The sequence below is a fragment of the Triticum aestivum genome, chromosome 4D, assembly GCF_018294505.1.
Source record: "Triticum aestivum cultivar Chinese Spring chromosome 4D, IWGSC CS RefSeq v2.1, whole genome shotgun sequence".
Lineage (NCBI taxonomy): Eukaryota > Viridiplantae > Streptophyta > Magnoliopsida > Poales > Poaceae > Triticum > Triticum aestivum.
Window position 1 is genome coordinate 3113689 of NC_057805.1, and position 14543 is coordinate 3128231.

The following is a 14543-nucleotide window of genomic DNA, read 5'->3' on the forward strand; positions in this document are numbered from 1 at the left end:
AACTTACCTATAGAAATTAGACAATTTGGTACAATTTTTAACCTATATTTTTTTCGATTAAAAGAAACTTACTTAAATAGCATCACTTAGAAATTCCATCAGCATTTCTTCCTTTCAACATTTGAAAGTTGTATGTTCGACCATATTGATCTCGCATAACAACTTATAAGTAGTAATCATATAATTTCGTCACCAATTTTATTCCCATTTTGATCCTTCACTATAGATTTTCATTTCATTGAAAACTGAAAACTTATTAATGAAGCGTCATCGACCTATTCCGCAATCATTTCCACCATTTCATGTGCTTCGAGGATAGTCCGTGCATCGATATGCACCTCAGATAGCAACTTACCTATAGAAATTAGTCAATTTGGTACAATTTTTAACCGTTTTGATCCATCATGGCAGATTTTCTATTTTGGCGAAACTGAATACTTGTTTAAATAGCATTACCGACAAGTGATAGGAGCCTTTCTTCGTTTCTTGTTTCGAAATTGCGTATGTCGCCATTTGAAAATCCGACAATAGCTTATAAATATAAGAGTCACATTATTTTTAGTAGTTTTTCATAACCTTTTAATTTATTAGTATATATTTTCTCCTCCATTGAAACTCAGAATTCATTTAAATAGGACATTCGACGAATTATAACAACCTTTCCATCATTCCATTCTTCGAGAGTAGTCTCGACCGCCGTATGGAAGTCGAACAGCTTATCCACATAAATTATTCATGTTTAGCACCTTTACTTAAACTATTAATCCGTTACCGTATATTTTTTCGCTTAAAAGAAACTTACTTAAATAGCATCATTTAGAAATTCCATCAGCATTTCTTCCTTTCAACCTTTGGAAGTTGTATGTTCTACCATATTGATCTCGTATAACAATTTATAACTTGTAATCATATTATTTCATCACCAATTTATTCCCTTTTGATCCATCACTATAGATTTTCATTTCATTGAAAACTGAAAGCTTATTAATGAAGCGTCATTGACATATTCCGAAATCATTTAACCCATTTCATGCTTTGAGGGTAGTCCGTGCATCTATATGCACCTCAGATAGAACCTTACCTATAGAATTTAGACAATTGTGTACAATTTTTAACCGTTTTGATCCATCATGATAGATTTTCTATTTTGGCGAAACTGAATACTTGTTTAAATAGAATTACCGACAAGTGATAAAGCCTTGCTTCGTTTCTTGTTTCGAAATTGCCTGTGCCGCCATTTGAAATTCCTATAATAACTTATATATGTAGGAGTCACATAATTTTTAGTTGTTTTTCATAACCTTTTGATTTATTACTTTATATTTTCTCATGCATTGAAACTCAGAACTCATTTAAATAGGACATTCGACACATTATAACAGCCTTTCCATCATTCCAATCTTCGAGAATAGTCTCGACCGCCGTATGAAAGTCGAACTAATTATCCACATAAATTATTCATGTTTAGCACCTTTACATAAACTTTTGATCCCTTACCGTATATTTTTTCGCTTAATATAAACTTACTTAAATAGCATCATTTAGAAATCCCATCAGCATTGCTTCCTTTCAACCTTTGGAAGTTGTATCTTCGACCATACTGATCTCGTATAACAATTTATAACTAAAAATCATATAATTTCATCTCCAATTTTATTCCCTTTTGATCCATCACTATAGATTTTCATTTCATTGAAAACTGAAAACTTATTAATGAAGCGTCAATGACATATTCCGAAATCATTTCCACCATTTCATGCTTCGAGGGTAGTCCGTGCATCTATATGCACCTCAGACAGCAACTTACCTATAGAAATTAGACAATTTGGTACAATTTTTAGCCGTTTTGATCCATCATGGTAGATTTTCTATTTTGGCGAAACTGAATACTTGTTTAAATAGCATTACCGACAAGTGATAGAAGCCTTGCTTCGTTTCTTGTGTCGAAATGCGCATGACGCCATTTGAAAATCCTACAATAACTTATATATGTAGGAGTCACATAATTTTTAGTAGTTTTTCATAACTTTTTGATTTATTACTTTACATTTTCTCCTCCATTGAAACTCAGAACTCATTTAAATAGGACATTCGACACATTATAACAACCTTTCCATCATTCCATTCTTCGATTGTAGTCTCGACCGCCGTATGGAAGCCGAACAGCTTATCCACATAAAGTATTCATGTTTAGCACCATTACTTAAACTTTTGATCCTTTACCGTATATTTGTTTCGCTTAAAATAAACTTACTTAAGTAGCATCATTTAGAAATTCATCAGCATTTCTTCCTTTCAACCTTTGGAAGTTGTATGTTCGACCATATTGATCTCGTATAACAATTTATAACTATTAACATATTATTTCATCACCAATTTTATTCCCATTTGATCCATCACTATAGATTTTCATTTCATTGAAAACTGAAAACTTATTAATGAAGCGTCATTGACATATTCTGAAATCATTTCCACCATTTCAAGATTCGAGGGTAGTTCGTGTATCTATATGCACCTCAGATAGCAACTTACCTATAGAAATGAGACAATTTGGTACAATTTTTAACCGTTTTGATCAATCATTGTAGATTTTCTATTTTGGCGAAACTGAATACTTGTTTAAGTAGCATTACCAACAAGAGATAGAAGCCTTGCTTCGTTTCTTGTTTCGAAATTGCGTATGCCGCCATTTGAAAATCCTACAATAATTATATATGTAGGATTCGCATCATTTTTACTAGTTTTTCATAACCTTTTGATTTATTACTTTACATTTTCGCCTCCATTGAAACTCAGAACTCATTTACTTAGGACATTCGACACATTATAACAACCTTTCCATCATTCAATTCTTCGAGAGTAGTCTCGACCGCCGTATGGAAGTCGAACAGCTTATCCACATAAATTATTCATGTTTAGCACCTTTACTTAAACTTTTGATCCGTTACCGTATATTTTTTCGCTTAAAAGAAACTTACTTAAATAGCATCATTTAGAAATTCCATCAGCATTTCTTCCTTTCAACCTTTGGAAGTTGTATGTTCTACCATATTGATCTCGTATAACAATTTATAACTTGTAATCATATTATTTCATCACCAATTTTATTCCCTTTTGATCCATCACTATAGATTTTTATTTCATTGAAAACTGAAAGCTTATTAATGAAGCATCATTGACATATTCCGAAATCATTTCCCCCATTTCATGCTTTGAGGGTAGTCCGTGCATCTATATGCACCTCAGATAGCAACTTACCTATTGATATTAGACAATTGTGTACAATTTTTAACCGTTTTGATCCATCATGGTAGATTTTCTATTTTGGCGAAACTGAATACTTGTTTAAATAGCATTACCGACAAGTGATAGAAGCCTTGCTTCGTTTCCTGTTTCGAAATTGCCTATGCCGCCATTTGAAATTCCTATAATAACTTATATATGTAGGAGTCACATAATTTTTAATTGTTTTTCATAAACTTTTGATTTATTACTTTATATTTTCTCATCCATTGAAACTCAGAACTGATTTAAATTGGACATTCGACACATTATAACAGCCTTTCCATCATTCCATTCTTCGAGAATAGTCTCGACCGCCGTATGGAAGTCGAACAACTTATCCACATAAATTATTCATGTTTAGCACCTTTACTTAAACTTTTGATCCTTTACCGTATATTTGTTTCTCTTAAAATAAACTTACTTAAGTAGCATCATTTAGAAATTCATCAGCATTTCTTCCTTTCAACCTTTGGAAGTTGTATGTTCGACCATATTGATCTCGTATAACAATTTATAACTAGTAATCATATTATTTCATCACCAATTTTATACCCTTTTGATCCATCACTATAGATTTTCATTTCATTGAAAACTAAAAACTTATTAATGAAGCGTCATTGACATATTCTGATTTCATTTCCACCATTTCAAGATTCGAGGGTAGTCCGTGTATCTATATGCACCTCAGATAGCAACTGACCTATAGAAATTAGACAATTTGGTACAATTTTTAACCGTTTTGATCAACCATTGTAGATTTTCTATTTTGGCGAAACTGAATACTTGTTTAAGTAGCATTACCAACAAGAGATAGAAGCCTTGCTTCGTTTCTTGTTTCGAAATTGCGTATGCCGCCATTTGAAAATCCTACAATAATTATATATGTAGGATTCGCATAATTTTTACTAGTTTTTCATAACCTTTTGATTTATTACTTTACATTTTCTCCTCCATTGAAACTCAGAACTCATTTAAATAGGACATTCGACACATTATAACAACCATTCCATCATTCAATTCTTTGAGAGTAGTCTCGACCGCCGTATGGAAGTCGAACAGCTTATCCACATAAATTATTCATGTTTAGCACCTTTACTTAAACTTTTGATCCGTTACCGTATATTTTTTTCGCTTAAAAGAAACTTACTTAAATAGCATCATTTAGAAATTCCATCAGCATTTCTTCCTTTCAACCATTGGAAGTTGTATGTTCTATCATATTGATCTCGTATAACAATTTATAACTTGTAATCATATTATTTCATCACCAATTTTATTCCCTTTTGATCCATCACTATAGATTTTCATTTCATTGAAAACTGAAAGCTTATTAATGAAGCGTCATTGACATATTCCGAAATCATTTCCCCCATTTCAAGATTCGAGGGTAGTCCGTGTATCTATATGCACCTCAGATAGCAACTTACCTATAGAAATTAGACAATTTGGTACAATTTTTAACCGTTTTGATCAATCATTGTAGATTTTCTATTTTGGCGAAAGTGAATACTTGTTTAAGTAGCATTACCAACAAGATAGAAGCCTTGCTTCGTTTATTGTTTCGAAATTGCGTATGCCGCCATTTGAAAATCCTACAATAATTTTATATGTACGATTCGCATAATTTTTAGTAGTTTGTCATAACCTTTTGATTTATTATTTTACATTTTCTCCTCCATTGAAACTCAGAACTCATTTAAATAGGACATTCGACACATTATAACAACCTTTCCATCATTCAATTCTTCGAGAGTAGTCTCGACCGCCGTATGGAAGTCGAACAGCTTATCCACATAAATTATTCATGTTTATCACCTTTACTTAAACTTTTGATCCGTTACCGTATATTTTTTCGCTTAAAAGAAACTTACTTAAATAGCATCATTTAAAAATTCCATCAGCATTTCTTCCTTTCAACCTTTGAAAGTTGTATGTTCGACCATATTGATCTCGTATAACAACTTATAACTAGTAATCATATAATTTCATCACCAATTTTGTTCTCATTTTGATCCATCACTACAGATTTTCATTTCGTTGAAAACTGAAAACTTATTAATGAAGCGTCATCGACATATTCCGAAATCATTTCCACCATTTCATGTGCTTCGAGGGTAGTCCGTGCATCTATATGCACCTCAGATAGCAACTTACCTATAGAAATTTTACAATTTGGTACAATTTTTAACCGTTTCGATCCGTCATTGTAGATTTTCTATTTTGGTGAAACTGAATACTTGTTTAAATAGCATTACCGACAAGTGATAGAAGCCTTGCTTCGTTTCTTGTTTCGAAATTGCGTATGCCGCCATATGAAAATCCTACAATAACTTATATATGTAGGAGTCACATAATTTTTAGTAGTTTTTCATAACTTTTTGATTTATTACTTTACATTTTCTCCTCCATTGAAACTCAGAACTCATTTAAATAGGACAGTCGACACATTATAACAGTGTTTTCATCATTCCATTCTTCGAGAGTACTCTCGACCGCCGTACGGAAGTCGAACAGTTTATCCACATAAATTATTTATGTTTAGCACCTTTACTTAAACATTTGAACCGTTACCGTATTTTTTTTTTTGGCTAAAAAGAAACTTACTTAATAGCGTCATTTAGAAATTCCACCAGCATTTCTTCCCTTCAAGCTTCGGAAGTGGTATGTTCGACCATATTGATCTCGTATAAGTACTTATAACTAGTAATCATATTATTTCATCACCAATTTTATTCCCTTTTGATCCATCACTATAGATTTTCATTCCATTGAAAACTGAAAACTTATTAATAAAGCGTCATCGACATATTCTGAAATCATTTCCACCATTTCGTGATTCGAGGGTAGTCCATGCATCTATATGCACCTCAGATAGCAGCTTACCTATAGAAATTAGACAATTTGGTACAATTTTTAACCGTTTTGATCCATCATGGTAGATTTTCTATTTTGGCGAAACTGAATACTTGTTTAAATAGCATTACCGACAAGTGATAGAAGCCTTGCTTCGTTTCTTGTTTCAAAATTGCGTATGCCGCCATTTGAAAATCCTACAATAACTTATATATGTAGGAGTCACATAATTTTTAATTGTTTTTCATAAACTTTTGATTTATTACTTTATATTTTCTCCTGCATTGAAACTCAGAACTCATTTAAATAGGACATTCGACACATTATAACAACCTTTCCATCATTCCATTCTTCGAGAGTAGTCTCGACCGCCGTATGGAAGTCGAACAACTTATCCACATAAATTATTCATGTTTAGCACCTTTACTTAAACTTTTGATCCGTTACCGTATATTTTTTTTGCTAAAAAGAAACTTACTTAAATAGCGTCATTTAGAAATTCCACCAGCATTTCTTCCCTTCAACCTTTGAAAGTTGTATGTTCGACCATATTGATCTCGTATAACAGCTTATAACTAGTAATCTTATAATTTAATCACCAATTTTGTTCCCATTTTGATCCATCACTACAGATTTTCATTTCGTTGAAAACTGAAAACTTATTGATGAAGCGTCATCGACGTATTCCGAAATCATTTCCACCATTTCATGTGCTTCGAGGGTAGTCCGTGCATCTATATGCACCTCAGATACCAACTTACCTATAGAAATTAGACAATTTGGTACAATTTTTAACCGTTTTGATCCATCATGGCAGATTTTCTATTTTGGCGAAACTGAATACTTGTTTAAATAGCATTACCGACAAGTGATACAAGCTTTGCTTCGTTTCTTGTTTCGAAATTGCGTATGCCGCCATTTGAAAATCCAACAATAACTTATAAATGTAAGAGTCACATAATTTTTAGTAGTTTTTCATAACTTTTTAATTTATTAGTATACATTTTCTCCTCCATTGAAACTCAGAACTCATTTAAATAGGACATTCAACAAATTATAACAACCTTTCCATCATTCCATTCTTCGAGAGTAGTCTCGACCGCCGTATGGAAGTCGAACAGCTTATCCACATAAATTATTCATGTTTAGTACCTTTACTTAAACTTTTGATCCGTTATCGTATATTTTTTTGCTTAAAAGAAACTTACTTAAATAGCATCATTTAGAAATTCCATCAGCATTTCTTCCTTACAACCTTTGGAAGTTGTATGTTCTACCATATTGATCTCGTATAACAATTTATAACTTGTAATCATATTATTTCATCACCAATTTTATTCCCTTTTAATCCATCACTATAGATTTTCATTTCATTTAAAAACTGAAAGCTTATTAATGAAGCGTCATTGACATATTCCGAAATCATTTCCCCCATTTCATGCCTTGAGGGTAGTCCGTGCATCTATATGCACCACAGATAGCAACTTACCTATAGAAATTAGACAATTGTGTACAATTTTTAACCGTTTTGAACCATCATGATAGATTTTCTATTTTGCCGAAACTGAATACTTGTTTAAATAGCATTACCGACAAGTGATAGAAGCCTTGCTTCGTTTCTTGTTTCGAAATTGCCTATGCCGCCATTTGAAATTCCTATAATAACTTATATATGTAGGAGTCACATAATTTTTAGTTGTTTTTCATAACCTTTTGATTTATTACTTTATATTTTCTCATCCATTGAAACTCAGAACTCATTTAAATAGGACATTCGACACATTATAACAGCCTTTCCATCATACCATTCTTCGAGAATAGTCTCGACCGCCGTATGGAAGTCGAACAGCTTATCCACATAGATTATTCATGTGTAGCAACTTTACTTAAACTTTTGATCCGTTACCGTATATTTTTTTAGCTTAAAAGAAACTTATTTAAATAGCATCAGTTAGAAATTTCATCAGCATTTCTTCCTTTCAACCTTTGGAAGTTGTATGTTCGACCATATTGATCTCATATAACAACTTATAACTAGTAATCATATAATTTCATCACCAATTTTGTTCCCAGTTTGATCCATCACTATAGATTTTCATTTCGTTGAAAACTGAAAACTTATTAATGAAGCGTCATCGACATTTTCCGAAATCATTTCACCATTTCATGTGCTTCGAGGGTAGTCCGTACATCTATATGCACCTCAGATAGCAACTTACCTATAGGAATTAGACAATTTGGTACAATTTTTAACCGTTTCGATCCATCATGGTAGATTTTCTATTTTGGCGAAACTGAATACTTGTTTAAATAGCATTACCGACAAGTGATAGAAACCTTGCTTCGTTTCTTGTTTCGAAATTGCGTATGCCGCCATTTGAAAATCCTACAAGAACTTATATATGTAGAAGTCACATAATTTTTAGTAGTTTTTCATAACTTTTTGATTTATTACTTTACATTTTCTCCTCCATTGAAACTCAGAACTCATTTAAATAGGACATTCGACACATTATAACAGCCTTTTCATCATTCCATTTTTCGAGAGTACTCTCGACCGCCGTATGGAAGTCGAACAGCTTATCCACATAAATTATTTATGTTTAGCACGTTTACTTAAACATTTGACCCGTTACCGTATATTTTTTTTGCTAAAAAGAAACTTACTTAAATAGCGTCATTTAGAAATTCCACCAGCATTTCTTCCCTTCAAGCTTTGGAAGTTGTATGTTCGACCATATTGATCTCGTATAACAACTTATAACTAGTAATCATATTATTTCATCACCAATTTTATTCGCTTTTGATCCATCACTATAGATTTTCATTTCATTGAAAACTGAAAACTTATTAATAAAGCGTCATCGACATATTCTGAAATCATTTCCACCATTTCGTGATTCGAGGGTAGTCCATGCATCTATATGCACCTCAGATAGCAACTTACGTATATAAATTAGACAATTTGGTACAATTTTTAACCGTTTTGATCCATCATGGTAGATTTTTTATTTTGGCGAAACTGAATACTTGTTTAAATAGCATTACCGACAAGTGACAGAAGCCTTGCTTCGTTTCTTGTTTCGAAATTGCGTATGCCGCCATTTGAAAATCCTACAATAACTTATATATGTAGGAGTCACATAATTTTTAGTAGTTTTTCATAACTTTTTGATTTATTACTATTCATTTTCTCCTCCATTGAAACTCAGAACTCATTTAAATAGGACATTCAACAAATTATAACAACCTTTCCATCATTCAATTCTTCGAGAGTAGTCTCGACCGCCGTATGGAAGTCGAACAGCTTATCCACATAAATTATTCAGGTTTAGCACCTTTACTAAAACTTTTGATCCTTTACGGTATATTTTTTTCGCTTAAAAGAAACTTACTTAAATAGCATCAGTTAGAAATTCCATCAGCATTTCTTCCTTTCAACCTTTGGAAGTTGTATGTTCGACCATATTGATCTCGTATAACAACTTATAACTAGTAATCATATTATTTCATCACCAATTTTATTCCCTTTTGATCCATCACTATAGATTTTCATTTCATTGAAAACTGAAAACTTATTAATAAAGCTTCATCGACATATTCTGAAATCATTTCCACCATTTCGTGATTCGAGGGTAGTCCGTGCATCTATATGCACCTCAGATAGCAGCTTACCTATAGAAATTAGACAATTTGGTACAATTTTTAACCGTTTTGATCCATCATGGTAGATTTTCTATTTTGGCGAAACTGAATACTTGTTTAAATAGCATTACCGACAAGTGATAGAAGCCTTGCTTCGTTTCTTGTTTTTCAAAATTGCGTATGCCGCCATTTGAAAATCCTACAATAACTTATATATGTAGGAGTCACATAATTTTTAGTAGTTTTTCATAACCTTTTAATTTATTACTATTCATTTTCTCCTCCATTGAAACTCAGAACTCATTTAAATAGGACATTCGACAAATTATAACAACCTTTCCATCATTCCATTCTTCGAGAGTAGTCTCGACCGCCGTATGGAAGTCGAAAAGCTTATCCACATAAATTATTCATGTTTAGCACCTTTACTTAAACTTTTGATCCGTTACCGTATATTTTTTTTGCTAAAAAGAAACTTACATAAATAGCGTCATTTAGAAATTCCACCAGCATTTCTTCCCTTCAACCTTTGAAAGTTGTATGTTCGACCATATTGATCTCGTATAACAACTTATAACTAGTAATCTTATAATTTAATCACCAATTTTGTTCCCATTTTGATCCATCACTATAGATTTTCTTTTCGTTGAAAACTGAAAACTTATTAATGAAGCGTCATCGACATATTCCGAAATCATTTCCACCATTTCATGTGCTTCGAGGGTAGTCCGTGCATCTATATGCACCTCAGATACCAACTTACCTATAGAAATTAGACAATTTGGTACAATTTTTAACCGTTTTGATCCATCATGGCAGATTTTCTATTTTGGCGAAACTGAATACTTGTTTAAATAGCATTACCGACAAGTGATACAAGCCTTGCTTCGTTTCTTGTTTCGAAATTGCGTATGCCGCCATTTGAAAATCCAACAATAACTTATAAATGTAAGAGTCACATAATTTTTAGTAGTTTTTCATAACCTTTTAATTTATTAGTATACATTTTCTCCTCCATTGAAACTCAGAACTCATTTAAATAGGACATTCAACAAATTATAACAACCTTTCCATCATTCCATTCTTCGAGAGTAGTCTCGACCGCCGTATGGAAGTCGAACAGCTTATCCACATAAATTATTCATGTTTAGCACCTTTACTTAAACTTTTGATCCGTTATCGTATATTTTTTTCGCTTAAAAGAAACTTACTTAAATAGCATCATTTAGAAATTCCATCAGCATTTCTTCCTTTCAACCTTTGGAAGTTGTATGTTCTACCATATTGATCTCGTATAACAATTTATAACTTGTAATCATATTATTTCATCACCAATTTTATTCCCTTTTGATCCATCACTATAGATTTTCATTTCATTTAAAAACTGAAAGCTTATTAATGAAGCGTCATTGACATATTCCAAAATCATTTCCCCCATTTCATGCTTTGAGGGTAGTCCGTGCATTTATATGCACCACAGATAGCAACTTACCTATAGAAATTAGACAATTGTGTACAATTTTTAACCGTTTTGATCCATCATGATAGATTTTCTATTTTGGCGAAACTGAATACTTGTTTAAATAGCATTACCGACAAGTGATAGAAACCTTGCTTCGTTTCTTGTTTCTAAATTGCCCATGCCGCCATTTGAAATTCCTATAATAACTTATATATGTAGGAGTCACATAATTTTTAGTTGTTTTTCATAACCTTTTGATTTATTACTTTATATTTTCTCATCCATTGAAACTCAGAACTCATTTAAATAGGACATTCGACACATTATAACAGCCTTTCCATCATTCCATTCTTCGAGAATAGTCTCGACCGCCGTATGGAAGTCGAACAGCTTATCCACATAAATTATTCATGTTTAGCAACTTTACTTAAACTTTTGATCCGTTACCGTATATTTTTTCGTTTAAAAGAAACTTATTTAAATAGCATCAGTTAGAAATTCCATCAGCATTTCTTCTTTTCAACCTTTGGAAGTTGTATGTTCGACCATATTGATCTCATATAACAACTTATAACTAGTAATCATATAATTTCATCACCAATTTTGTTCCCAGTTTGAGCCATCACTATAGATTTTCATTTCGTTGAAAACTGAAAACTTATTAATGAAGCGTCATCGACATTTTCCGAAATCATTTCACCATTTCATGTGCTTCGAGGGTAGTCCGTGCATCTATATGCACCTCAGATAGCAACTTACCTATAGGAATTAGACAATTTGGTACAATTTTTAACCGTTTCGATCCATCATGGTAGATTCTCTATTTTGGCGAAACTGAATACTTGTTTAAATAGCATTACCGACAAGTGATAGAAGCCTTGCTTCGTTTCTTGTTTCGAAATTGCGTATGCCGCCATTTGAAAATCCTACAAGAACTTATATATGTAGAAGTCACATAATTTTTAGTAGTTTTTCATAACTTTTTGATTTATTACTTTACATTTTCTCCTCCATTGAAACTCAGAACTCATTTAAATAGGACATTCGACACATTATAACAGCCTTTTCATCATTCCATTTTTCGAGAGTACTCTCGACCGCCGTATGGAAGTCGAACAACTTATCCACATAAATTATTTATGTTTAGCACCTTTACTTAAACATTTGACCCGTTACCGTATATTTTTTTTGCTAAAAAGAAACTTACTTAAATAGCGTCATTTAGAAATTCCACCAGCATTTCTTCCCTTCAAGCTTTGGAAGTTGTATGTTCGACCATATTGATCTCGTATAACAACTTATAACTAGTAATCATATTATTTCATCACCAATTTTATTCCCTTTTGATCTATCACTATAGATTTTCATTTCATTGAAAACTGAAAACTTATTAATAAAGCGTGATCGACATATTCTGAAATCATTTCCACCATTTCGTGATTCGAGGGTAGTCCATGCATCTATATGCACCTCAGATAGCAACTTACGCATATAAATTAGACAATTTGGTACAATTTTTAACCGTTTTGATCCATCATGGTAGATTTTTTATTTTGGCGAAACTGAATACTTGTTTAAATAGCATTACCGACAAGTGATAGAAGCCTTGCTTCGTTTCTTGTTTCGAAATTGCGTATGCCGCCATTTGAAAATCCTACAAGAACTTATATATGTAGGAGTCACATAATATTTAGTAGTTTTTCATAACCTTTTAATTTATTACTATTCATTTTCTCCTCCATTGAAACTCAGAACTCATGTAAATAGGACATTCGACAAATTATAACAACCTTTCCATCATTCCATTCTACGAGAGTAGTCTCGACCGCCGTATGGAAGTCGAACAGCTTATCCACATAAATTATTCAGGTTTAGCACCTTTACTTAAACTTTTGATCCGTTACGGTATATTTTTTTCGCTTAAAAGAAACTTACTTAAATAGCATCAGTTAGAAATTCCATCAGCATTTCTTCCTTTCAACCTTTGAAAGGTTTATGTTCGACCATATTGATCTCATATCACAACTTATAACTAGTTATCATATAATTTCATCACCAATTTTGTTCCCATTTTGATCCATCACTATAGATTTTCATTTCGTTGAAAACTGAAAACTTATTAATGAAGCGTCATCGACATTTTCTGAAATCATTTCCACCATTTCATGTGCTTCGAGGGTAGTCCGTGCATCTATATGCACCTCAGATAGCAACTTACCTATAGAAATTAGACAATTTGGTACAATTTTTAACCGTTTCGATCCATCATGGTAGATTTTCTGTTTTGGCGAAACTGAATACTTGTTTAAATAGCATTACCGACAAGTGATAGAAGCCTTGCTTTGTTTCTTGTTTTGAAGTTGCCTATGCCGCCATTTGAAAATTCTACAACAACTTATATATGCAGGAGTCACATAATTTTTAATAGTTTTTCATAACCTTTTGATTTATTACTTTACATTTTCTCCTCCTTCGAAATATAGAACTCATTTAAATAGGACATTCGACACATTATAACAGCCTTTCCATCATTCCATTCTTCGAGAGTAGTCTCGACCGCCGTATGGAAGTCGAACAGCTTCCATATAAATTATTTATGTTTAGCACCTTTACTTAAACATTTGAACCATTACCGTATATATTTTTTTTGCTGAAAAGAAACTTACTTAAATTGCGTCATTTAGAAATTCCACCAGCATTTCTTCCCTTCAAGCTTCGGAAGTTGTATGTTCGACCATATTGATCTCGTATAACAACTTATAACTAGTAATCATATTATTTCATCACCAATTTTATTCCCTTTTGATCCATCACTATAGATTTTCATTTCATTGAAAACTGAAAACTTATTAATAAAGCTTCATCGACATATTCTGAAATCATTTCCACCATTTCGTGATTCGAGGGTAGTCCATGCATCTATATGCACCTCAGATAGAAACTTACCTATAGAAATTAGACAATTTGGTACAATTTTTAACCGTTTTGAGCCATCATGCTAGATTTTCTATTTTGGCGAAACTGAATACTTGTTTAAATAGCATTACCGACAAGTGATAGAAGCCTTGCCTCGTTTCTTGTTTCGAAATTGCGTATGCCGCCATTTGAAAATCCTACAATAACTTATATATGTAGGAGTCACATAATTTTTAGTAGTTTTTCATAACCTTTTAATTTATTACTATTCATTTTCTTCTCCATTGAAACTCAGAACTCATTTAAATAGGACATTCAACAAATTATAACAACCTTTCCATCATTCCATTTTTCGAGAGTAGTCTCGACCGCCGTATGGAAG